Source organism: Schistocerca piceifrons, chromosome 9 (genome assembly GCF_021461385.2).
Source record: "Schistocerca piceifrons isolate TAMUIC-IGC-003096 chromosome 9, iqSchPice1.1, whole genome shotgun sequence".
Lineage (NCBI taxonomy): Eukaryota > Metazoa > Arthropoda > Insecta > Orthoptera > Acrididae > Schistocerca > Schistocerca piceifrons.
The window spans coordinates 167,779,411-167,805,591 of record NC_060146.1 but is presented as its reverse complement, the minus strand read 5'-3'; the positions used below and the strand labels follow the sequence as shown (position 1 = coordinate 167,805,591).

Here is a 26,181-nt window from a genome sequence, read left to right as displayed (position 1 = left end):
AACTTCACTCATATTGTTGCGAATTCCTGTAGTAGAATTGATAGAATTTACGTATCGGAAAATTCAGCAGATAAAGTACTGAAAACAGAAACTGTTCCCGTTAGTTTTTCCGATCACAGTGCGTTGTTGACCTGTGTAAATTTAACACAACAACCTACCCGAAGAGTAAGAAGCCAGTGGAATCTAAATATATCGTTATTATCAGAAGAAGACTTAGAAGATGCCCTAATCAGAGCTTGGGAAATGTGTCTCCGTTCACTGAACAACTTTCCAAGTGTGATAGAATGGTGGACCCAACGAGCGAAACCGAAGCTAAGGAAAGTTTTAATATCTTTTAGTATAGATATGGCCAGAGAAAGGAAACAGGCTGTAGAATTCTACTACAGCGTGCTCAGGGGCCTATACGATCAGACAGATGCAATCCCTACAAGATTAAAAGACATCAAGAAAATAAAAGCAAAATTAATAAGTCTGAAACGTAAGGAACTGGATGGACTTAAAATAAAATCCAAAGCATAGTCAGTCACTGTAGATGAGACTGCTGCATTGTACCACCTTGTCAGACACGCCAAGAATAGAAGTTTCATGGATGAACTTCAAATAGATGATGGTACCATAATCACCACCCAGAAGGAAATAATTAAAGAGATCTCAGCGTAGTATGAACGTATGTATGCGTCAGGGGAAACAAACGAAGAAGAATACGATGAGCTCTTTGGTACACGAATATCGCGAGATGATGATGAGAACATTTCTTCGGACATCACCAAGGAAGATGTATTAGAAATCGTGTGCAGCTCCCCTGCTAGAAAATCTCCAGGACCTGACGGACTGCCCATTGAATTCTATAAACGATTTTGGACCCTAATAGGAGAAAAGTTCACCGAAATTGTCAATGAAGTCTTGCAAGGAAAGCCAGTGCCTGCAGAGTTCGAACAATGCAAAATCGTGTTGATCCCGAAGAACAGAGGCTGCAAAAAAATAAACAACCTACGGCCGATTTAGCTTTTAAATTCAGATTATAAAATTATAGCTCGAGTAATTAACAAGCGCTTTACACCATGCACCGCTGACATCATAGGCCAACAGCAGACTTGTGCTTTTAGAAGGACGATTTTACAAACTGCGGTTTTGTATCGCGATGTCATTGCGCTAGCGCAGGCAAGTAACATAAAATGTGGACTGGTTTTCATAGACTTCCATAAGGCATTTGATCAAATTAATCACAAATACCTGATAGAGACAATGCGCCGAATGGACTTCCTGCCAAAAACCATCGACATCATCAAGAACATGGTATTGGGTGTTACTGCACAAATCTCCGTTAACTGTCAACTGACAAAAAAAAAATTGAAATAAAAAGGGGTGTTACCCAAGGAAGCCCCTTATCCATGCTCCTGTTCGTTATATCGCTGGAACCTTTCTTGAGACAGCTACAGCACAGGCTGACAGGCATTACCATTCAAGGAACAAAGACCGTGGTAGGCGCTTACGCTGACGATGTAGGCGTAATCATCAGAGACCAAACAGATGTGACACAACTAGAGGTGGTGCTTGCAAAATACTGTTCCGCATCAGGTGCGAGGGTAAATGAAAACAAAAGTAAATTTCAAGATATAAAGCGGCTTGCTAACTTGCGCATTGAGTGGGCGAACCATGTTAATGAACACAAAGCTCTTGGAATGGCATTGACAACTCCCCTTTTAAAAATGATAGCAATAAGTTGGCGGGAGGTGGCAAGAAAAATCAAGGGAGCTTTGATTGAAAACTGTCAACGTAGCATAGACCAGTTCCAGAGAATACTGTTTAACAACACGTATATTTTATCCAAGGCCTACTACATAGCACAGGTTCTCCCCATTCCATCAACGGTGGCGAAGACGATCATGTCCACCTTAGCAAAGTTCTTGTGGAAAGGGGAATTGTTTCGAGTGCCGGTGAAGACAGCAGTTTTGGATCCAAGCAATAGAGGAATGGGTCTAACCGACATCAAGTCGAAAGCGATGGCATTGTACGTCAAACGAACATGGAGCATAATGTGTAATGATCCAGGGTGCATTACAGCAAAACTATACGATATTGTCAGGCCAGAAAGTGTAGAGCCGCCGATAAATATACAAAAAATAAGTTTTAAGCTGAAACACATTAGGAAGTATATCTTGAACTAAGTTATCTCAGTAAAAAGCTTTTGAACTCCAAAAACGTTACAGCAAAGGCGATTTTAGCTGAAAGACGGAAACATGAAAGGAAAAATAACATAGAAATCACATATGCTGCAATAGCATGGAATGTGGTCTGGAAAAACATCAGTAGTGATGTTCTTTCGTCTGACGTGAGAACAGCGTGGTACAAGGTAGTCAATAACATCATCAGCACTAATGAGCGTCTTTTTGCCATCGGTTTAAGTGACACTAACCTCTGCAGCAAATGAAACCTCGTTGATGGTGTGCCTCATCGTTACACATGTCGAAATCGGATTATCAAATGCAGGTGGACCAGGGAGAAAATTGCTCAAATAACAAGAACTTCAGCAAACAATGTACCGACTAACATTTTCTTCGGACCAGAGGAAAGTTACTATCCTCAGGCAAAAAATAACGCAGTGATTTGGTTAATGGGCAAATATACAAGTTATGTTTTTAACTATATTGGGAGCGATGAACATATTGAATACAAGATGTATATGGAAAATGAATTCGCCGGCCGAAGTGGCCGTGCGGTTAAAGGCGCTGCAGTCTGGAACCGCAAGACCGTTACGGTCGCAGGTTCGAATCCTGCCTCGGGCATGGATGTTCGTGATGACGTTAGGTTAGTTAGGTTTAACTAGTTCTAAGTTCTAGGGGACTAATGACCTCAGCAGTTGAGTCCCATAGTGCTCAGAGCCATTTGAACCATTTTTTTGAAAATGAATTCGAGAAAATACTTAAATATCAGAATCACAATAAAAAATATGGTAACATGCTCCGAATTGCCTTCAACAGAATGGGTATAGGTTAGGAACTGGATTCCTAGTAGAGAGGGAATGTGTTGGGTCACGTTCCCGACCCTAACCTCACCTGCAAGTCACACATGAAAAATAAATCAGTAGTACAGCAGATTCAAGAATATGGCGACAAACATCTGGTGTCTGATATAAAGGAAGACCTTGAACTCCCTCTGGATGTGTTTAGAAGGCTGGAACTGACAAAAATAACAAGGCAGTGAAGGACTTCGTGATGTCGCTGTTTGGGACTGCTCCTCTGTCCACGTAGTTTACCCTGAAAGGAACACACATAAAGGATTTAGTGAATGATTAATTTGGGTCTGGGAAATGATGATGAGGAACCGGCTGCAGAAGAAGAAAATGTGCATGCTGAACTGCCACCAGTTGAAGGTGACAGTGAAGGTGCTACATGTGTGCTACTGCTAAAGACTCATTCTTTGAATGCTGTAATTTATGACTGCTATTATCTGTCACCTTATTTATGTCATTTCATTGTAGCCATTTTTGTTACTGTTTTTGTGGAATAAAAAAAAAAGCGTAATGGGTAGCGTCTCTGGCCAAAAGTAACTTTTTGTTGGGGCGGTGGTTCGCGTCTTAACACTTCCAAATTTTTTTTCCTAACATTCGCGTTTATTAGGTTCTGATACTTTATTATTAGTTTAATGTAAGTATATGGTATAATATTTGATGTTATGTAAATATAAGTTCACCTTTTTTTGAGGGATGACTTTGTTCGATTGATTTAATCTACAGGACAGCTTGCGCCACTTGTATAAAGTTATTTTGCTCCTTTTTCTTTTACGCTTCGTGATTCACATGTTGCAAAGATTCTGCTACTGGGTAGGAACAGTGATCAAGTAAGCCTGACCTTGGGCTTTTACTAAAACGTGGGAATGACGAAATAATGTTTATCGTATGCAGAGAAGTATTCTAAATTTGTACCGCGCTTTTTGTGATGGAACTTTTATAAGCCTGTGTCCTTATTGATTAGACATGGTACTTTCCTTTTCGTGGACGATGGAGGAAATGTGCGTTTTAATAGAGCTAACGCGGGAATTTTACGCACGCCCGGTGAGTAAACAGTGTGATTTACGAACTAGAAACATCCCGCATCTGCCGCTGGAGTGCGTTGCGATCGCATATACCTCGTTGGGGCCCACGTACCGTATGCACAAGTCGCATCGTTCCTGAGCGTTCAGCAACACGTTGAACTTATCACGCTCAGCGTTAACGTTCGACAGCACGGTCCGTGTGCCGAGGGCTTTCGTTTTGTTTGTGTCGAGTTTCATTCCATTTCCTCGCAGTCCTTTTTCAAGCCTGGGTAGTGTTCTTTAGAAAGCTGTTGTTTTATATCAAAGCATTCCCGTGTAATCAGCGAATCAGATGGAGATGATTCTCCGGCCTCCGAATTTGACTGCATCGAGACTTATGATCTCTCAGATTTTCTCGGCCTAATTGATAAATGCCGGCCGCTGTGGTCGAGCGGTTCTAGGCGCTTCAGTCCGGAACCACGCGGCTGCTATGGATGTCCTTAGGTTAGTTAGGTTTCAGTAGTTCTGTCTAAGGGACTGATGACCTCAGATGTTAACTCCCATAGTGTTTAGAGCCATTTGAACCATCTGATTGATAAATAGTTTGTTTCCGGGTATAAGGCCATCTTTTTCTTTGCATTTAACACACGATATTTAGCCAGGTTGGATTCCACTCAGCGAGTAGCACATAGCAGTAAACCTCACAGCACCTTAAAAACACCGATGTCATTCGTCGAAGTACAAAATATCTTGCACATAATGGAAAGAATAATTTGGCTGTATACTCGGATCACTCAATAAAGAAGACGCTAGGAGTAGAGTAAGGAGGAGAAAAGCGTGGGAGACCGGAAGATCATCTGCACTATATTTACAGATTGATGTGGTAACCCTAGGAAATAAAACCATATCTGTTCAAAGAACACTATCCAGACTTGAAGAAGGACTGCAAGAGTACTGAATCAAAATCACAAGAAAGAATGTTATGCTGATGAGAGTACATGGCAAAGAAGATTTGGAAGTGAAAATGCCGGCCGATGCGGCTGAGGGGTTCTAGGCGCTACAGTCTGGAACCGCGAGACCGATACGGTCGCAGGTTCCAATCCTGCCTCGGGCATGGATGTGTGTGATGTCCTTAGGTCCCATAGTACTCAGAGCCATTTTTTTTTTTTTTGCGGTTTATTTTCACATGCAGAATCACCTCACAAATTGTACACACATATAGGTCAAGTCAAGTCAGAGTCTGAAAAGTTTATACGGGGGTTGCAGGGGAGGCTGCGCTGCGAAATAATTGTTTAGAAAAAAATTCGACGCGTTGCGCCGTTTCCCTGTTATTTAGCATTGAAGTTATCCAATCAAGTCATTGCGCGTACAAATTGAAACGGCTTGCCAAAGGCAGCGCTGCCTAACGTGTTCTTCAAACCGAATAGGCTTAGCTTTTGCTAATCTGGTTTATATTTATCCCTTCCAAAAGAAGCATGTTTTAACTGGTATTGAACATGTGGGCGGTTCTATGCGCTACAGTCTGGAACCGCGCGACCGCTACGGTCGCAGGTTCGAATCCTTCCTCGGGCATGGATGTGTGTGATGTCCTTAGGTTAATTAGTTATAAGTTCTAGGGGCTAATGACCTCAGAAGTTAAGTCCCTAGTGCTCAGAGCCATTTGAACCATTTTGAAGTGAAAACAGCAAAAGGTCAAAATAAATCGGTGGCACAGTACAGAAATATCTCGGCAGCATGCTAGTGATAACCGTGGGCGTATCTCTTCCAATAAGACCGAGCGTAGTAGAGCCCCGCCGAGCCGAAATCAGTTTCGGGTTGACAACAGCTTCTTATTACATAATTGTCGAGATGTACGGGCACGTTCAGTAATTCCAAGGAACGGGTTCCCAATCTCGGTTTTTCTGCGGAAAATAACGAAGCGGTGGCCCGTACCGCCAAACACTGGGTCTTTGGATTCTGACCCTATGCCGGGCGGCGTTTCCTGTATCGGGGACTTTACACTCCTGTGTCGTACGGCTGGGAGGGGGCGCAGGCCATCTTTTTTCGCTCGCGAGTCGATACGCTGGCGCCACCGAACGCCGGCGTCGTGTCGCAACGCAGTCCAGGGTCCACCCTGGCCGGCGCTGTGGTTCGAGACAGTCAACTGTCACCAACTGGTGCGTGAAGAGCGCACCGGCAGAGGTCGCCCCATCTCTTTATCTGACACGCCCTACCGCTGTTGGCTTTTTCCAGCACTGCATCAAAAACACTCACCCACAGCTCGCCACTGCGGGAGACACTCTCTACATTCTGGACGAGGTATTCGATCAAAACCTGCTGCCTGACGGTGTGTGGCAGAGGGCACTTCCGGCAGCACCATTAGTTCCCCACATCTATATCGTACTCCGCAGGCCACCTAACGGTGTGTGGCGGAGGGCACTTTCGGTACCGCTAACTGATCCCCCCTCCTGTTCCACTAGCGACTGGCGCGTGGGAAGAATTGTTGGCAGTAAGCGTCTGTATTAGTTGTAAATCAGACCTGACATCCTGGTAGAGGTGTGCGACCACAATAACAGTAATTATGAAAGTGAATTTAAAAATGCTGGTAAGTCACCTCGTCGTCGGAGCTTGGATCACAAATAACGCTGACAGGTACTGTGAGACTCTGGAAAAACTCAAACGGGCAACTCAGAACCGGAGAAGAGGAATGTCGAGCAAGGGCGTACACATTCTCCATTCTCCATGACAACGCTCGCCCACACATGGCTCGGCAAGCCGTTGCTCTCCTGCAACAGTTTCAGTGGAACATAATCATCCACCCACCATATAGCCCTGACTTGGCGCCCAGTGACTATCACCTGTTCCCTAGGTTAAAACAACATTTGGCCGGAAAGCGATTCAGCTCCGACGACGAGGTGAAAGACGAGGTTCATAACTTTCTGAACAGCATGACGGAGAGCTGGTATGACATGGGCATACAAAAGCTGCCACAGCGTCAACAAAAATGCATCGACAGAAATGGTGATTATGTAAAAAAATAGCTAAATGTTCAGGTTGTAAACTGATGTAAACCATTGTAGAAATAAACAGGTCTATGTACTTATAAAAAAATAAGAGACTTTACTTTTGGGATTACCCTCGTAGATCGAGATGGTATCGGATACATTATTGTGCTCATAACGTGTTTCGGGCGTAGCCCATTCTCCGATGAATCGGCGACAAACAATTTAGACAAGCGCAAATAATGATATCGTACAACACAGCGTAAAAAGAAATGAGATTACATAAACCTCGTATGATAATTAATTGTACCAATTTTTAAGAACATACATACATACCATTTAAGATAGTTACAAGCAATGAGGATTTGGAGTAATACCCGTTCAAAGGTTAAGCAAAATACGTGTTGTTTTGTACAAAGAGTGGACATAAAAACCGGTAGCTGAGCACAGTTAATAGTGTCGAAGACCGCTGTCGTTGTTTTGGTCTTCAGACCAAAGACTGGTTTGATGCATCTCTCCACACTACTCTATTCTGTGCAGGCCTCTTCGTCTCCGAGTAACTGCAACAACCTACATCCTTCTGAATCCGCTTACTGTATTTATCTCTTTGTCTCCCTCTACGACTTTACGCCCCCCCCCCCCTTGCTTCCCTCCAGTACTAAATTGGTGATCTGGTGTCTCAGGATGTGTCCTACCAACCGAACCCTCTTCTTCTACTCAGATTTTCCTACAAATTTCTTTGCTCTTCAATTCTATTCATTATCCCCTCATTAGTTACGTGATCTGCCTATATACTCTTCATCGTTCTTTAAATTCCAAAAGCTTCTATTGTCTTCTTGTCTAAACTATTTATGATCCTTGTTTCACTTCCGTACAAGGCTACACTTCAGACAAATACATTCAGGAAAGACTTCCTAACACGTAAATATATACTCGATGTTAACACATTTCTGTACTTCAGAAATATTTTCGCTGCCATTGCCAGTCTACATTTTACATCCTCTCTACTTCGACCATCATCAGTTGCTTTGTAACGCAAATAACAAAACTCATATGCTACTTTAAGTGTCTCCTTTCTTAATCAAATTCCCTCAGCGTCACCTGATTTAATTCGACTACATTCCACTACCCTTGTTCAGCTTTTGTTGATGTTCATTTTATATATCTTATATCCTCCTTTCAAGACACTGTCCATTCAGATGCTCTTCCAACTCCTTTGCTGCCTCTGACAAAATTACAATGTCGTCGGAAAACCTGAAATATTTTATTTCTTGTCAGTAGATTTTAAATACTAGTCCAATTTTTCGTTAGTTTCCTTTACTGCTTGCTCAGTAGATAGATTGAATTACATCTGGAATAGGCTACAATCCTGTCTCATTCCCGTATCAAGCACTGCTTCTCTTGGCTACATTCCTGTCTCACTCCCTTATCAAGCACTGCTTCTCTTTCATGCCCCTCGACCCTTGAGACTGCCATCTGACTTTTGTTAAAACTGTAAACAGCCTTTCGCTCCCTGTATTGCATCCCTGCCATCTTTAGAATTTGAAAAAGTGTATTCCAGTCAGCATTGTCAAAAGCTTTCGGAACTATCGGAGGCATAGCGTAAACTCTTCCGCTGACGTGTGAAATAGAAATATTAATATAAAGTAACAAAAGTTCCGTCAGCACTAATGTGAACAATACCTCGCTTGTAGCGCTGCCACTAGAATTGATTAAGTGAGTTCTATCTATCTATGCCCGGATCCCGCTCCAGCTACTGCCGGGTCTGGGTGCTGACGAGTCCTCTCCATTTGGTCCCACCAATTTTCTTCCTCCATTTGCTGCCAGGTCACACCTCTCCTGTCCACAGATATTCTCACTCCCGTTTTCCACCGTGTTCTTGGGCGCCCTCTAGGTCTTTTTCCATCCATCTTTAGTTCTTCCATAGTTTTGGGGAGTCTCTGCCCATGCATCCTCTTAACATGCCCATACCATCTTAATCTCTCTTTCCAGTTTCTTCTCTCATACTTTCTTTTTTAAGATGCTTTCTAATCTCTACATTCCTTACTCTGTCCATTCTTGTTTTTCCCTTAACTGCTCTGAGAAATTTCATTTCCCCTGCTTACAGTCTGCTCCAGTCCCTTTCTTGCATTATCCATGTTTCTCCACCATAGGTGACAATAGGGAAGTAATAATTCTCATACATAAGGAGTTTTGCTTTTTCTGAGACTTCTTTATTACAAATCAGGTGTTTTATTGTTTGGTAGAAATTGCCTCCCTTCTGTAAGCTCCTATTAATTTCGTTAGTTATTCTTCCATCCCTAGATATTTCACTCCCTAAATAAGTGAAACTTTCTACCACTTTGAGGGGTTCTCCATTCAAGGTAATATTTCCGTTGATCCCTTTCTCTCTTCCAAATATCATTACTTCACTCTTACTTTTATTTATTTTTAATCCATACCTTTTCATTATTTCCTTCCACGCATCAAGTTGTAACTGTATATCTGCCTCTTTTCACCCCATATTACGATATCATCTGCAAAAATCATCTTTTTGTCTTTTTCTTTTACTATATCTTTAACTGCCCTACTCATTCCCTCCATCACAACATTAAAAAGTGCAGGAGATAGAATACTTCCTTGCTTAAGTCCTTGTCTTATTTCGAAGTATTCAGAGTTCCCCAATGGTGTTCTTACTAATCTACGGCGTGACAAAAGCGGCTGTCTTCCTCAGACCTTTTCTCCCTCTTCTATAAACAGAACTTGATGAGGCTTCCAGAATAATGAGTAGTATTCAATAATCGGCGTTACAACTACCTTGCTATTCACGATTGCCTCGATCACGCCTGGTGGACATGACAGTCTATTAATTTACGTCTCTTACACTGAGGTGACATAAGTCATGAGATACCTCCTTATACTGTGTCGGATCTCCTTTTGCCTGGAGTAGTGCAGCACTTCGACATGCCATGGACTCAACAAGTCGTTGGAAGTCCCCCGCAGAAATACTGATCCATACTGCCTCTACAGAAGTCCATAACTGTAAAAGTGTTGTCGATGCAGGATTTTGTCCACGAACTGATGTGTCAATTGTGTGCCATAAATGTTCGATGAGATTCATGTCGGGCGATCTGGGCGGCCAAATAATTCTCTCAAATTGTCCTCAATGTTCTTCAAACCAATCGTGAATAAGTGCAGCCTGGTGACATGGAGCATTGTCATCCATACAAATTCCATCATGGTTTTGGAACCTGAAGTCCTTGAACGGCTGCAAATGATCTCCAGGAAGCCGAAAATAACCACTTCCAGTCAATAATGGGATCAGTTGGACCAGAGGACCCAGTCCATTCCATGTAAACACAACCCAAACCATCATGGCCAACTAACAGCTTGCACAGAGCCTTACTGACAACTTGGGTCAAAGACTTCGCATTCGAACCCTGCCAGCATCTCTTACCCACTGAAATCGGGACCCATCTGACCAGGCCAGGGTTTTCCAGTCGTCTGGGGTCCAAGCGACGTCTAGAAATTACAAGCCAAACTCCTATTTTCACAGAATGAAGTGGTTCCTCATGAATACACAATGGATTTGCAGTACTCCACATACGAGAATTTTGCGAGTTCATGTACCAGGGTAAATGAAACCACGCCTCGTCAGTGAAAAACGTTTCATTAAGAATATCCCTTCCATTTTGTTGGACGAAATTTTTGAACCATTTACAATCATGCAGTCTCTTGCCATGATCAGTATTTTTCAGTTCTTGCACGACTGTCACTTTGTATGGGAAAAGTTCTAATTTTTTCCTTACAGCTGTGTGGGCCGTTCCGACACTAACATCGATTTCCTAGGAGAGTTTTCTTACTGACTTGTTCTGACTCTTGGACATTTTATCGCAAATATTGAGTAGTTTATCCTCGGGCAAAACGCTAGGACGGCCACTTCTCGGTGCATCTGTCACTGAACCCGTACTTCGAAATTTGTTAATCAAATCTCGCACAGTATCGCGATGTGGGAGTGTTGTCTCCGGGGAAAACTAAATTAAATGTCTGACAAACTGAAACTGTGTATTTACCGCCAGCTTTTAACACTCGTTCGACTAAAAACACGTTCTTCAATGGTTAGCATTTCAACAGTGATAAAAACGAAACAAACGAACAAAGGAACTAAACTTGAACGTTCACGTCTCCACGTAACGACACACACCAACGATACTACTGACGCTGGCTGAGATAAACGAAACAGTCGAATGTTGGGAGAGTCCACTTGAAGGGAAGTAACCCAGGCAGGCGGACAATCATCGGCACGCGCGGCTAACAATCGTACGGCACTGCGGAGAGACTTTTTGAACGACCCGTACATACCCAAGTGTAAATATTGGATGCATTGGATGGATGTGTCTGAATAGTTTCTGTGTATTATAAACGCTATTACTGCGACCCCACACTACCACTATGCCTGGTCGCAGGTGGGGTAGCGTCTCTGTCCCATTAGGTCGGCGGTGGAAAGAGCCATAGACGCTACAAAAACAACCTCGCTGACGCTTAACGGGGAGATGTGGCAACCACTCGGATAAGCCCACAGAACATAACAAAATGCGAAAATATCCTGTATTCTCACAAAATTAGGGGAAATTACAAAAACGGAAATACCTGAAAGAAAAGCAAATACTCCATAAAGAAACTGCCTACCAGGTACTTTCAAACGTTATACTAAAAATACTCTCGGCCGACAGCTAAGCGAGTATTAAGAAGTAGGCTTCAGAAAATGCAGACGCTGCTGAGAACAGCTATTTAACTAGATATCTATCAGCCGTCAAAGAGTGCTGACCTCTATAAAGACATAGCTGAACCATTTGTGGATGTCACGAAATAATTTGACTCTAGAGAAAAAAGAGAGAATTTAGTGTTAAAATTAAATTTCGTGAATCTAATCCGTGAAATTCTTACAGGCACAGTGTCGAAAATAAAGTTCGTTCGCGAAATTTAAGTATTTTAAAAATTAAATACAGGTGTAAGATGGCATACCTACAGTCCTTTTCAATCGTGGATTAGAAAAAAATTAGTAAGAATTTTAATTTAACATTAAAATAACACCAAGGATCAGCAGTAAAACTGGGAAGAAGGAAACAGCGTACTGGGGTGAAGTGCCTGCCATATGCAGATGATTTCGACGCACTGTCTTAAAACTCTAGCAGATGCAGAAACACAAGTCAGTCTCTCGCAATAGAGGACCAGAACACGGGGTCTGAGAATCTATGCAGAGAAACTCTAACTTATTACTATAGACCATATTTCCATGCAAACGTGTGTTGCTTGCATATTCGCTTATTTTGGCCAATTGGGGACCAAATCCATAATTCGAAGATTACATCGGTACAACTGCATGAATTTACACATTCATAACACATATAACATAAACTGCATAACCGATTAATTTCGCGAATTTTCTCACAGTGTGTAAACTTCAACGTGAACTCAAGCACTTTGGTTCGGCTCGTCACATGTCGCTAGGACTCAGTACACTTCCTACCAAAAAAATTCAAATAAAAACCTCGAAGGTAAGATACGAGAAGTCAGGGCTCGTACAGAGGCATATAGACTGTCGTTTTTCCCTCGATCTCTTTGCGGGTGGAGTACTAAAGGACATGACCAGTAATGCTACGGCTACCCTCCACCACGGTCCGTAATGCTGCTTGCGGAGTATGTATGTTGATGCAGATGTAGATGTAACATAAATGTTGATGCCTCCCCCGACCGGCACCATAAATGCTGTTATTTCCTAAACGCTTGGTCTTCCGCAGTTCCCAGCACTGTCACTTTCATTCGAGCCCTGCATTTACCATATACAGGGTGGTCCATTGATCGTGACCGGGCCAAATATCTCAGGAAACAAGCGTCAAACGAAAAAACTGCAAAGAACGAAACTTGTCTAGCTGGAAGGGGGAAAGCAGATGGCGCTATGGTTGGCCTGCTAGATGGCGCTGCCATAGGTCAAACGGATATCAACTGCGTTTTTTAAAAATAGGAACCCCCATTTTTTATTAAATATTCGTGTAGTACGTAAAGATATATGAATGTTTTAGTTGGACCACTTTTTTCGCTTTGTGATAGATGGCGCTGTAATAGTCACAAACATATGGCTCATAACTTTAGACGATACCAACTGTTTTTTAATTTAAAATACAGGACGTAGGTAAGTTTGAACATTTTATCTCGGTTGTTCCAATGTGATACATGTACCTTTGTGAACTTATCATTTCTGAGAACGCACGCTGTTACAGCGCGATTACCTGTAAATACCACATTAACACAATAAATGTTCAAAATGATGTCTGTCAACCTCAATGCATTTGGCAATACGTGTAACGACATTCCTCTCAACAGCGAGTAGTTCGCCTTCCGTAATGTTCGCACATGCATTGACAATGCGCTGACGCATGTTGTCAGGCGTTGTCGGTGGTTCACGATGGCAAATATCCTTCAACGTTCCCCACACAAAGAAATCCGGGGACGTCGGTTTGCGGGCCATGGTATGGTACTTCGACGACCAATCCACTTTGTCATGAAATATGCTATTCAACACCGCTTCAACCGCACGCGAGCTATGAGTCGGACTTCCATCATGTTGGAAGTACATCGCCATTCTGTCATGCAGTGAAACATCTTGTAGTAACATCGGCAGAACATTACGTAGGAAATCAGCATACATTGCACCAATCAGATTGCCATCGATAAAATAGGGGCCAATTATCCTTCCTCCCATAATGCCGCACCTTACATTAAGTCGCCAAGGTAGCTGATGTTCCACTTGTCGCAGCCATCGTGGATTTTCCGTTGCCCAATAGTGTATATTATGCCGGTTTACATTACCGCTGTTGGTGAATGACGCTTCGTCGCTAAATAGAACGCGTGCAACAAATCTGTCATCGTCCCGTAATTTCTCTTGTGCCCAGTGGCAGAACTGTACACGACGTTCAAAGTCGTCGCCATGCAATTCCTGGTGCATAGAAATATGGTACGGGTGCAATCGATATTGATGCAGCATTCTCAACACCGACGTTTTTGAGATTCCCGATTTCGCGCAATTTGTCTGCTACTGATGTGCGGATTAGCCGCGACAGCAGCTAAAACACGTACTTGGTCATCATAATTTTTTGCAGGTCGTGGTTGACGTTTCAGATGTGGCTGAACACTTCCTGTTTCCTTAAATAACGTAACTGTCCGGCGAACGGTCCGGACACTTGGATGATGTCGTCCAGGATACCGAGCAACATACAAAGCACACGCCCGTTGGGCATTTTGATCACAATAGCCATACATCAACACGATATCGACCTTTTCCGCAATTGGTAAACGGTCCATTTTAACACGGGTAATGTATCACGAAGCAAATACCGTCCGCACTGGTGGAATGTTACGTGATGCCACGTACTTATACGTTTGTGACTATTACAGCGCCGTCTGTCACAAACCGAAAAAAGTGGTCCAACTAAAACATTCATATTTCTTTACGTACTAAACGAATATGTAATAAAAAGGTGGATTCCTGTTTAAAAATAAAGCTGTTGATATCCGTTTGACCTATGGCAGCGCCATCTATCGGGCCAACCATAGCGCCATCTGGTTTCTGTCTTCAAGCTAGACGAGTTTCGTTCTTTGTAGTTTTTTCGTTTGATGCTTATTTCGTGAGATATTTGGCCCGGTCACTATCAATGGACCACCCTGTATATAGTGCAAATTGCTGGTGGAGCTCGCTCCAGATGTCCCTATCTCAGCAAAAATCCGTACAGGTATCCGGAATCGAATCCGGGTTCTTCCACATCCAAGGTCACAACGCTAACAGCTGAGCTACGTAAGTTTTCATTCGAATTAGTATGTACTACTTTCCTAAATCACGCGTTGCTCCCTCTGAAGCACCCGTGTATTGTGTGCGGTAACGACCCCGTGAGATTCCCTTGCGCTGCTCCCCACAACAGAAGAAGTAATGTCCAAAGTGCACGCTGTCAGGACATAAATGTGCGTCTTGACAGACACATCATCATCTAATCTATAAGTGGGTGATCTCTGCTATCAGTGTACATAGTACCTGGGTCTTCCCCGCAAAATTGATTTTTCAGTGTGACACTTGGCAAATCTCCTCTAAATCGGTTTCCTTCTTGTCTCCAGAAGCGATAGCAGACAAAATGCTATTGGTCTGGTCTACTGTACTGACGACGATGTGCCGTATGAGTTCATTATCTAAGAGATGTTATTTATCTTACGGGAGGTCGAATTTTATTAACGATTTCTTGATAGGGCTGGGAGAGTATCACGGATATCTTGAGCCGACGTGAGGCTTATGGAGTCCTCCAAACCACAGCGGTAGCACTGCTAACATGTCCGCCTTATCTCCGCAGTCTTGACCACAGCTGCAACGAGAATCGTAGGCCAGGTAGAGAAAATTTCTGTAGAAGTTACCAAGAAGACAAAGTTTCTCGTCTCGTGGGGTTACGAGAAGATTAATCCTTTCACGTATGACGAAACTTGTGTCCATTCTGTTCTTTGATGTTTGCTACATTTCGCCAGCCCACAGCTATAGCTCAAATATTGAAGTGAATGTGTCTGTGCCGTTTGCGGTTGTCACCAAATCGGAGAATCGCGCTGTTACTGATCTGGATGGTCGATTATGCTCATGTAAACACCACGGACCGGCTGGCGTGTCGCAATCGGGATACAGAGGAGACGTATTCAGGGAGACAGCGGTTCAAATCCTAATGCCACGAGACCAGGATTTGGTTTCCTAAGACTTCCCTCAATAGGGTAAGGTGAATGTCGCGTGGTAATTTTTTTCACCGATTTATTTATTCAGCCACCTCACGAGGGGAGGGCACGACGTTGGGATCCCGGATTTACTTGAAATTTTGTACACCTTTAGTAGACCATTAAAACAACATAATGTGCAAGCAGTGAGGTGCGTTACTCTGGCAATTCCGAGAGGATCGCAAGAGATGTTTTACGTGTCTACTACACTTCTGGCCATTAAAATTGCTACACCACGAAGATGTCGTTCTACATACGCGAAATTTAACCGACAGGAAGAAGATGCTCTGAAATGCAAATGATTAGCTCTTCAGAGCATTCACACAAGATTGGCGCCGGTGGCAACACCTACAACGTGCTGACATGAGGAAAGTTTCCAACCGATTTCTCATACGCAAACAGCAGTTGACCGGCGTTGCCTGGTGAAACGTCGTTGTGATGCCTCGTGTAAGGAGGAGAAATGCGTACCATCACATTTCCGGCCTTGATAAAGGTCAGATTGTAGCCTATCGCGATTCGGTTTATCGTATCGCGACACTGCTGCTCGCGTTGGTCGATATCCCATGACTGTGAGCAGAATATGGAATCGGTGGGTTCAGGAGGGTAATACGGAACGCCGTGCTGGATCCCAACGGCCTCGTATCACTAGCAGTAGAGATGACAGGCATTTTATCCGCATGGCTGTAACGGATCGTGCAGTCACGTCTCGGTCCCTGAGTCAACAGATGGGGACGTTTGCAGGACAACAACCATCTGCACGAACAGTTCGACAATGTTTGCAGCAGCATGGACGATGGTGGCGCCTGCGATGGTGTACCCAACGACGACCCTGGGTGCACGAATGGCAAAAAGTCTTTTTTTCGGATGAATCCAGGTTCTGTTTACAGCATCATGATGGTCGCATCCGTGTTTGGCGACATAGCGGTGAACGCACGTTGGAGGCGTATATTCGTCATCATCATACTGGCGTATCACCCGGGATGATGGTATTGGGTGCCTTTGGTTACACGTCTCGGTCACCTCTTGTTCGCACTGACGGCACAGTGGACGTTACATTTCAGATGTTTTACGATCCGTGGCTCTACCCTTCATTCGAGTCCTGCGAAACCCTACATTTCAGCAGCATAATGAACGACCGCATGTTGCAGGTCCTGTACGGGCCTCTCTGGATACAGAAAGAGTTCGAGTGCTGCCCTGGCCAGCACATTCTCCTGATCTCTCACCAACTGAAAACGTCTGGTTAATGGTGGCCGAGCAACTGGCTCGTCACAATACGCCAGTCACTACTCTTGATGAACTGTGGTATCGTGTTGAAGCTGCACGGGCAGCTGTACCTGTACACGCCATCTAAGCTCTGTTTGACTCAATGCCCAGGCGTATCAAGGCCGTTATTACGGCCAGAGGTGGTTGTTCTGGGTACTGATTTCTCAGGATCTAAGCACCCAAATTCGGTGAAAATGTTATCACATGTCAGTTCTAGTATAATATACACTCCTGGAAATTGAAATAAGAACACCGTGAATTCATTGTCCCAGGAAGGGGAAACTTTATTGACACATTCCTGGGGTCAGATACATCACATGATCACACTGACAGAACCACAGGCACATAGACACAGGCAACAGAGCATGCACAATGTCGGCACTAGTACAGTGTATATCCACCTTTCGCAGCAATGCAGGCTGCTATTCTCCCATGGAGACGATCGTAGAGACGCTGGATGTAGTCCTGTGGAACGGCTTGCCATGCCATTTCCACCTGGCGCCTCAGTTGGACCAGCGTTCGTGCTGGACGTGCAGACCGCGTGAGACGACGCTTCATCCAGTCCCAAACATGCTCAATGGGGGACAGATCCGGAGATCTTGCTGGCCAGGGTAGTTGACTTACACCTTCTAGAGCACGTTGGGTGGCACGGGATACATGCGGACGTGCATTGTCCTGTTGGAACAGCAAGTTCCCTTGCCGGTCTAGGAATGGTAGAACGATGGGTTCGATGACGGTTTGGATGTACCGTGCACTATTCAGTGTCCCCTCGACGATCACCAGTGGTGTACGGCCAGTGTAGGAGATCGCTCCCCACACCATGATGCCGGGTGTTGGCCCTGTGTGCCTCGGTCGTATGCACTCCTGATTGTGGCGCTCACCTGCACGGCGCCAAACACTCATACGACCATCATTGGCACCAAGGCAGAAGCGACTCTCATCGCTGAAGACGACACGTCTCCATTCGTCCCTCCATTCACGCCTGTCGCGACACCACTGGAGGCAGGCTGCACGATGTTGGGGCGTGAGCGGAAGACGGCCTAACGGTGTGCGGGACCGTAGCCCAGCTTCATGGAGACGGTTGCGAATGGTCCTCGCCGATACCCCAGGAGCAACAGTGTCCCTAATTTGCTGGGAAGTGGCGGTGCGGTCCCCTACGGCACTGCGTAGGATCCTACGGTCTTGGCGTGCATCCGTGCGTCGCTGCGGTCCGGTCCCAGGTCGACGGGCACGTGCACCTTCCGCCGACCACTGGCGACAACATCGATGTACTGTGGAGACCTCACGCCCCACGTGTTGAGCAATTCGGCGGTACGTCCACCCGGCCTCCCGCATGCCCACTATACGCCCTCGCTCAAAGTCCGTCAACTGCACATACGGTTCACGTCCACGCTGTCGCGGCATGCTACCAGTGTTAAAGACTGCGATGGAGCTCCGTATGCCACGGCAAACTGGCTGACACTGACGGCGGCGGTGCACAAATGCTGCGCAGCTAGCGCCATTCGACGGCCAACACCGCGGTTCCTGGTGTGTCCGCTGCGCCGTGCGTGTGATCATTGCTTGTACAGCCCTCTCGCAGTGTCCGGAGCAAGTATGGTGGGTCTGACACACCGGTGTCAATGTGTTCTTTTTTCCATTTCCAGGAGTGTATTTGTCCAATGAATACCCGTTTATCATCTGCATTTCTTCTTGGTGTAGCAATTTTAATGGCCAGTAGTGTATGTAACTGACGTATCGGTGCTTAGGTGCTGGATTCTGGTGTTCGTTGAGGTCAACTGGTTAGCGTTGGTGCGGAGCAATAAGGCCGTGAACGAAGCGACAGTTCGAATCCCGATAACATTTATTTTTTTATCTACAGTTTTTTCATCATTGGTCACATTACTTTATTTATACGTCATTTGACAGGAAATACGTAGGTTGGAATTTAAATAGTGGCAACACTGCTGTGGAGACACTATGCAATGGAATCTACTATTGTCGCTGATGGCACACGTTGTTGACATACCTACCTTACCTCCAAGCAAATCGACTCGCACGGTCCACGTCCCCGGCGTGCGCACAATCCAGGGAAACACAGTCACTTGTGAACGAGCGGTCTAATGTAACAGTGTCACTTTGTTTTCGAAACAGGAACAACGGAGTTGGATCAAGACTGAACGTGCCAGAGGTCGTACAGCACGACAGTGTCATCAAGGTCTTCAAGAGGAGTGCGCGGGGTCGTCATTGCCGTACAGAACAGTGGCACTTTGGGTAAAAGCCTTCAACGAAGGTCGGCAAACTGTAGCAGAAATGCAACAGGGAGGTCGTCCTAGCGTCTCTGAAAAAGAAATGCATGATGTTGCCGCGTTAGTGGGCAGTGACACCATACGATTCGTGATCTCGCCCACGAAACCGTATTAGCGCATACGACTGTGCTTCGCACCATGAAGGAGGCATGCGAAAAATTGCATCACGATGGAAATGCAGAAATGGATGCGTTACGACGCTGCTCAGACGCACTTGGAGCGCGAAGGAGAGGCTTTCTTACGCCGTGGCATAGGCCACATCTTACGAGCCAAAACTGAAACGCCAATCCAACGAATGGCGTCATTTTGGGTCGCCGCGAAAGTCGAAAGTGGGTCAGAGCCCCAGTATGGTGGAAGATATGGTGATTCTCGTGTACGACTGTGATGATGTTATCCTAACGCATTACGTTCCTCCATGTCAGACCGCCAGTGTACAGTATTACTGTTCGTTTATGGAGCATCACCTGCGACCAGCGTTGCGAAAGAAGCGGCGACACTTTCTGCACAACCCACCCATCATTTTGCACGACAATGCGCGGGCGCATACAGCGAAAGCTGTGGCTGCTCTGTTCGGTCGATGGGACTGGGAAGTACTGTACCATCCACCATACTCCCCGGACTTAAGTCCTTGTGACTTTGATTTGATTCCGAAGATGAAGGAACCACTTCGTGGCATTCGCTTCAGAACTGTTCCAGAGATTCGACAGGCGGTAGACCGCTCCATTCACACTATCAACACAACAGGCTTTGCTAACGGTATACTAGCCTTCCTAATCGCTGGCAACGGGTTCTAAACAACGCTGGTGACTACTTTATTATTAAATTTTCAAGGTCGAGGGACAGGCTTGGAAAGCCCAGGTCAAACCTCGGTAAAATAATGATGCGAATGACGTCATTCACAATAAGTAGCCGGCCGCTATGACCGAGCGGTTCTAGGCGCTTCAGTATGAAACCGCGCTGCTGCTACGGTCGCAGGTTCGAATCCTGACTCGGGCATGTATGTGTGTGACGTCCTTAGGTTAGTTAGGTTTAAGTAGTTCTGTCTAGGGGACTGATGACCTCAGATGTTAAGTCCCATAGTGCTCAGAGCCATTTGAACCATTTCAACCATTTCGGAGTTTCCAGAGTAGTGCACATTACTACGGGCACATTATATTGTTTTAATAGCCTCCTAAAGATGTACAAAGTTTGAAGTAAGTCCGTGATCCCTAGGTCGTAGTCTCCCCCTGTCAACAGTAAATGTCAACTGTCCGGGAACCGAACCCGGACCCCTTAACTTAGCACTCCGCTGTTATGACCGCGCAGCTACCAAGGCGTACGTCGGGATGATTTATTTGGGAAATGACACATCTCACTTCCCTACCCAGTAGGAGCTTGATCTGCGTCTCTAACGACCCTCGTTGTTGACGGGCCGCTAAAACTGATCCTTCCTCGACTGTTTCCCACAACCACTACGAAAACTATCAGACCAGTGAGGACCCGACCGACAGTCAACTCACTAGACAGTTCACACAAGTACCGGTAAGGCAGTATCAGGTTCTTCAGATGTACTGCCTGTTTCTTACGAGGGGATCTTATGCACTGAGGTTTTTTTCTGTACTTACGAGGCGTCTTTTTTAAGTAAGTACCGTTTTGAAATTAAAAAAAACACGTGCTAAGATATCCCAATAATTTTATTTTTACATGAAAGCCTGTACCTTAATCTACTTTTCTACACAATTTCCGTCAATATTGAGGCCCTTCTCATAACGTTGTACCAGTTTTTGAATAGCCTCCTCATAGAAGTCTGCCGCCTGACTTCTTAACCACTGCATCACCACTGTTTTGACTTCGTCATTGTCTTGAAGACGCTGACCGGCCAGGTGTTTCTTCAAGTGCAGGAACAGATGGTAGTCACTGGGCGCAAGATCGGAGCTGTACGGAGGATGATCTAGAGTTTCCCATCGAAAAGATGTGATGAGATCTTTGGTCTGATTCGCCACATGCGGACGGGCATTGTCTTGCACCAGAACGATGCCCTTGCTCAACTTGCCACGTCTTTTGTTCTGAATTGAACGGCGCAGATTGTGCAATGTCTTACAGTAAGCTGCTGCATTGATTGTCTCATTACGAGGCAGAAATTCCACAAGCAATACTTCTTTTATGTACCAAAACTGAGCACATGATTTTCCGGGCAGAAATTGTTTGCTTAAACTTCACTTTTCTGGGTGAATCTGAATGCCGCCATTCCATGGACTGTTGCTTTGATTCCGGCGTGACGTAGGCCACCCATGTTTCATCGCCCGTTACAATTTGGCTTAAGAAATCATCACCGCCGTTGTGGTACCGCTCAAGGACACTCAATGTTCTGTCTAAACGTTTGGTTTTGTGCACATCCGTCAACATTTTCGGTACCCAACGTGCGCACAATTTTTAGTAATTCAAGTGCTCTGTCACAATGCCATACAAAACACTACGAGAAACATTAGGAAGGTCATCCCGCAAGGAGGAAATCGCAAAGCGTCTGTTTTCTCTTACCTTATTGCCCTCTTCCTGCACCAAACTTTCATTAACGACCGAAGGAGGCCCACTCCGTTGTTCGTCATGCACATTTGTGAGGCCACTTTAAATGCTCTCACCCACTTTCTTGCTATTCCATCACTCATAATGTTTCGTCCGTAAACTGCACAGATCTCACGATGAATATCGATCGCTTTTAGGCCTTTAGCACAAAGAAATCTTATAACAGCCCGTACTTCACAGTCGGCGGGACTCGCGATTATCGGAGGTATCTTAAACACTCAGTACACAACGTAAACAATGAAGAATCAGACTGTAATGGCGTCAGTGCGTATGTTAAGGTACAGGCTTTCATGTAAAAATAAAATTATTAAGATATCTTAGCACGTCTCCTTTTAATTTCAAAACGGTACTTACTTAAAAAACACGCCTCGTAATACGATTTGATGGTTGGTGGCCAGACATAAATTTCCGGAGCGGAACGGACGTAGACACTTTTCTTACTTTCTTAATATAACAAGCGAGATATATTATTTCGTGTTATCTTCATTTGAAAATTGTATAAAAATGTTTGCACAAACTGTTCCTAATTTCTCTAAAAATTTATTAAGTCGTCAAAAATTTGCTCCAAACGTCAGGCTGACCCTTCCGGCCGTGTCTCCCCTACGGAAGACAGGCTACCTGACTCACAGCCTTTTTAATCAGAGTACATACTTCGTCTTCCATTCCTACTGCTTCCTGTTCCTTACTGTATGGACCATATATGACCTGTCTTTCCCTAAAGTTCACACATATTTTTTCTGAGAATTTCGAACATCTCCACTATTTTACATTATCAAACCTTAGTTTGGTCTACGTATCTTTTGACGGTGTCTTGATTTTTCTTAAGTATTTTTCCCATTATTACACGCGTCATAACTGCCTCTGTGTTAGCGTATTTCCTAAAGTTAAAGTGATCGTCATCTAACAGATCCTCAGTTTTCGTGCATCATTACTCCCCTCTACATTATTGTGCAGCCAACGGCCTTCTCACAGCGGTAACACCGGTTCCCGTCAGATCACCGAAGTTAAGCACTGTCGGGCTTGGCTAGAACGTGGATGGGTCACAGTCCGGGTTTGCCAAGTGCTGTTGGCAAGCGGGGTGCACTCAACCCTTGTGAGGGTAAACTGAGCAGCTACTTGATTCAGAAGAAGCGGCACCGGTCACGAAAACTAACCACGTGCCCCTCGTATCCACATCCGGTGAAGCCTAACAGCAAAGGATGACACGGCGACCGGTCGGTAGTCTTGGGCCTTCAACGCGGTGTTGGTTTGTGTGTTTGTACATTGCCCTGTGGATAACCGTTGATTCGAAGGTGGATGGCGCCTGATAATATGATTGTAGCAGAGAAAGCCAATGATTCCAGCGTGACGAAAGTGTGGAATGTTTAGTGCATGAATGTACAGCGAAGTGGTCCCCACGACCCTTCTATAGTCTTTATGCCAGGATGCCAGAGATGACTTGCTGTGTTGTGTGTCACATACCCTGAGACACTGGGCTCTTCAAGCAGCGAACTTTTGATTCACAAGCTGTGACATCGTCGCGAAAAAACACAGTGACCCGTATATGTAATAAGTTTCCTTTAATTTACGTCTATGGTCACAATCTTTTCTGTTTAACAGATTACCGGTTTCGGTCTTTAATGACCATCATCAGATCTGCAGCAAAAATGGGAAAAATATAAATACACTAGCAAACTGTATACAGCTTAAGAACAATACATAGAGCATATTGAAAAGTAGTACTACCAAAATCAATCTGTATATTGAGCAATCAATAAAGGAAACAAAAGAAAAGTTGGGAGTAGGTGTTAAAATCCATGGAGAAGAAATAAAAACTTTGAGGTTCACCGATGACATTGTAATTCTGTCAGAGACAGCAAAGGACTTGGAAGAGCAGTTGAACGGAATGGACAGTGTCTTGAAAGGTGGGTATAAGATGAACATCAACAAAAGCAAACGAGGATAATGGAATGTAATCAAATTAAGTCGGGTGATGCTGAGGGAATTAGATTAGGAAATGAGACACTTAAAGTAGTAAAGGAGTTTTGCTATTTGGGGAGCAAAATAACTGATGAAGGTCGGAGTAGAGAGGATATAAAATGTAGAATGGCAATGGAAGGAAAGCGTTTCTGAAGAAGAAAAATTTGTTAACATCGAGTATAGATTTAAGTGTCAGGAGGTCATTTCTGAAAGTATTTGTATGGAGTGTAGCCATGTATGGAAGTGAAACGTGGACGATAAATAGTTTAGACAATAAGAGAATAGAAGCTTTCGAAATGTGGTGCTACAGAAGAATGCTGAAGATTAAATGGGTGGATCACATAACTAATGAGGAGGTATTGAATAGAATTGGGGAGAAGAGGAGTTTGTGGCACAATTTGACTAGAAGAAGGGTTCGTTTGGTAGGACATGTTCTGAGACATCGAGGGATCACCAATTTAGTATTGGAGGGCAGCGTGGAGGGTAAAAATCGTAGAGGAAGACCAAGAGATGAATACACTAAGCAGATTCGGAAGGATATAGGCTGCAGTAGGTACTGGGAGATGAAGAAGCTTGCACAGGATAGAGTAGCATGGAGAGCTGCCTCAAACCAGTCTCAGGACTGAAGACCACAACAACAACTACCAAAGTTTACATTTGTGCGCTTTAAATATGAAGAAGCATACCTGTTTCATAAACACAAAGTCCTAATTGTTGTGGGTTGGCAGGAGAGCCAACACCGGGTATGAGAGGAAGCCGAAAGGCACGCGTTTTAGCTCACGCAGGCTGGCGTGAGGTCTGGAACAGGACAAGGAATTTAGACTTTAGAAAAACGGACGTAGCTGGTGGAATACTTAACTTTAATCCATTAATGATGAGCGTCGTTCTTGACTGTACATTATTCACAATATCAATAGTAACTGAACATGGCGCCTTGCTAGGTCGTAGCAAATGACGTAGCTGAAGGCTATGCTAACTATCGTCTCGGCAAATGAGGGCGTATTTTGCCAGTGAACCATCGCTAGCAAAGTCGGCTGTACAACTGGGGCGAGTGCTAGGAAGTCTCTCTAGACCTGCCGTGTGGCGGCGCTCGGTCTGCAATCACTGATAGTGGCGACACGCGGGTCCGACGTATACTAATGGACCGCGGCCGATTTAAAGGCTACCACCTAGCAAGTGTGGTGTCTGGCGGTGACACCACAGTAACGTATTGCAGCCATAGTGACATCGTCAAATGTTAAATACGGAATCAGCACCAGCATCGTCAAATACATATAGAATACATCACATGCACGAGTCATGTTGTCAGTAAAACTACTGTTTAAACAAGCTGCCGTACAGTAGCCGCCGGCCGAAGTGGCCGTGCGTTTAAAGGCGCTGCAGTCTGGAACCGCGAGACCGCTACGGTCGCAGGTTCGAATCCTGCCTCGGGCATGGATGTTTGTGATGTCCTTAGGTTAGTTAGCTTTAACTAGTTATAAGTTCTAGGGGACTAATGACCTCAGCAGTTGAGTCCCATAGTGCTCAGAGCCATTTGAGCCATCGTACAAAATTCAAATTCAAATGGCTCTGAGCACTATGGGACTTAACTGCTGTGGTCATCAGTCCCCTAGAACTTAGAACTACTTAAACCTAACTAACCTAAGGACATCACACACATCCATGCCCAAGGCAGGATTCGAACCTGCGACCGTAGCAGTCGCACGGAGCCATCGTACAGTAGCCACAAGATGTTTGTGTAGTAAGTTGACCACATGTCGCTAATGTCGGCATACACTAGTTTTCAATAATTAATTGAATCAGCGAAAATAAAGGGGAATACAAAAGTTGAAGTCTGTAATAAGCTTATAACGTATAAAAGGTATTACAGTAATAAAAAGCAATAAAAAGAAGAACACGACAAAAGTAGGATTACTAAAAAGAGGGAGAGTTAAGAAACAGTGGTTGACATGTGCTCTAGTGCCAATACTCGTGCATGTGATTTTATTTATACGTATTCGAAGATGCTGGTTCTGATTCCGCATTTAACATTTGACGATGCCACTATGGCTGCAGTACATTAGGACTTTGTTTTTATGAGACAGGTATGCCTTTTCATATTTAAAGCGCACAAATGTAAATTTTGTCAGTACTACTTTGCAATATGCTCTATGTATTGTTCTTAAGCTGTATACAGTTTGCGAGTGTATTTATATTTTTCCCATTTTTGCTGCAGATCAGATGATGGTCATTAAAGACCGAAACCGGTAATCTGTTAAACAGAAAGGAAACTTAGAACTTTTGATTGTTTTGTTCGTATCTCTAATAAATTAAAAGACATGAATCCGACATGTTTTGTT

The 26,181-nt window shown here is 44.5% G+C and overlaps 1 pseudogene; it reads left to right on the top strand.

The window, feature by feature from the left end:
* The first annotated feature begins 22,836 nt into the window (after window positions 1-22,836).
* LOC124717656 lies at window positions 22,837-22,955 on the top strand (annotated as a pseudogene).
* Window positions 22,956-26,181: the final 3,226 nt, after the last annotated feature.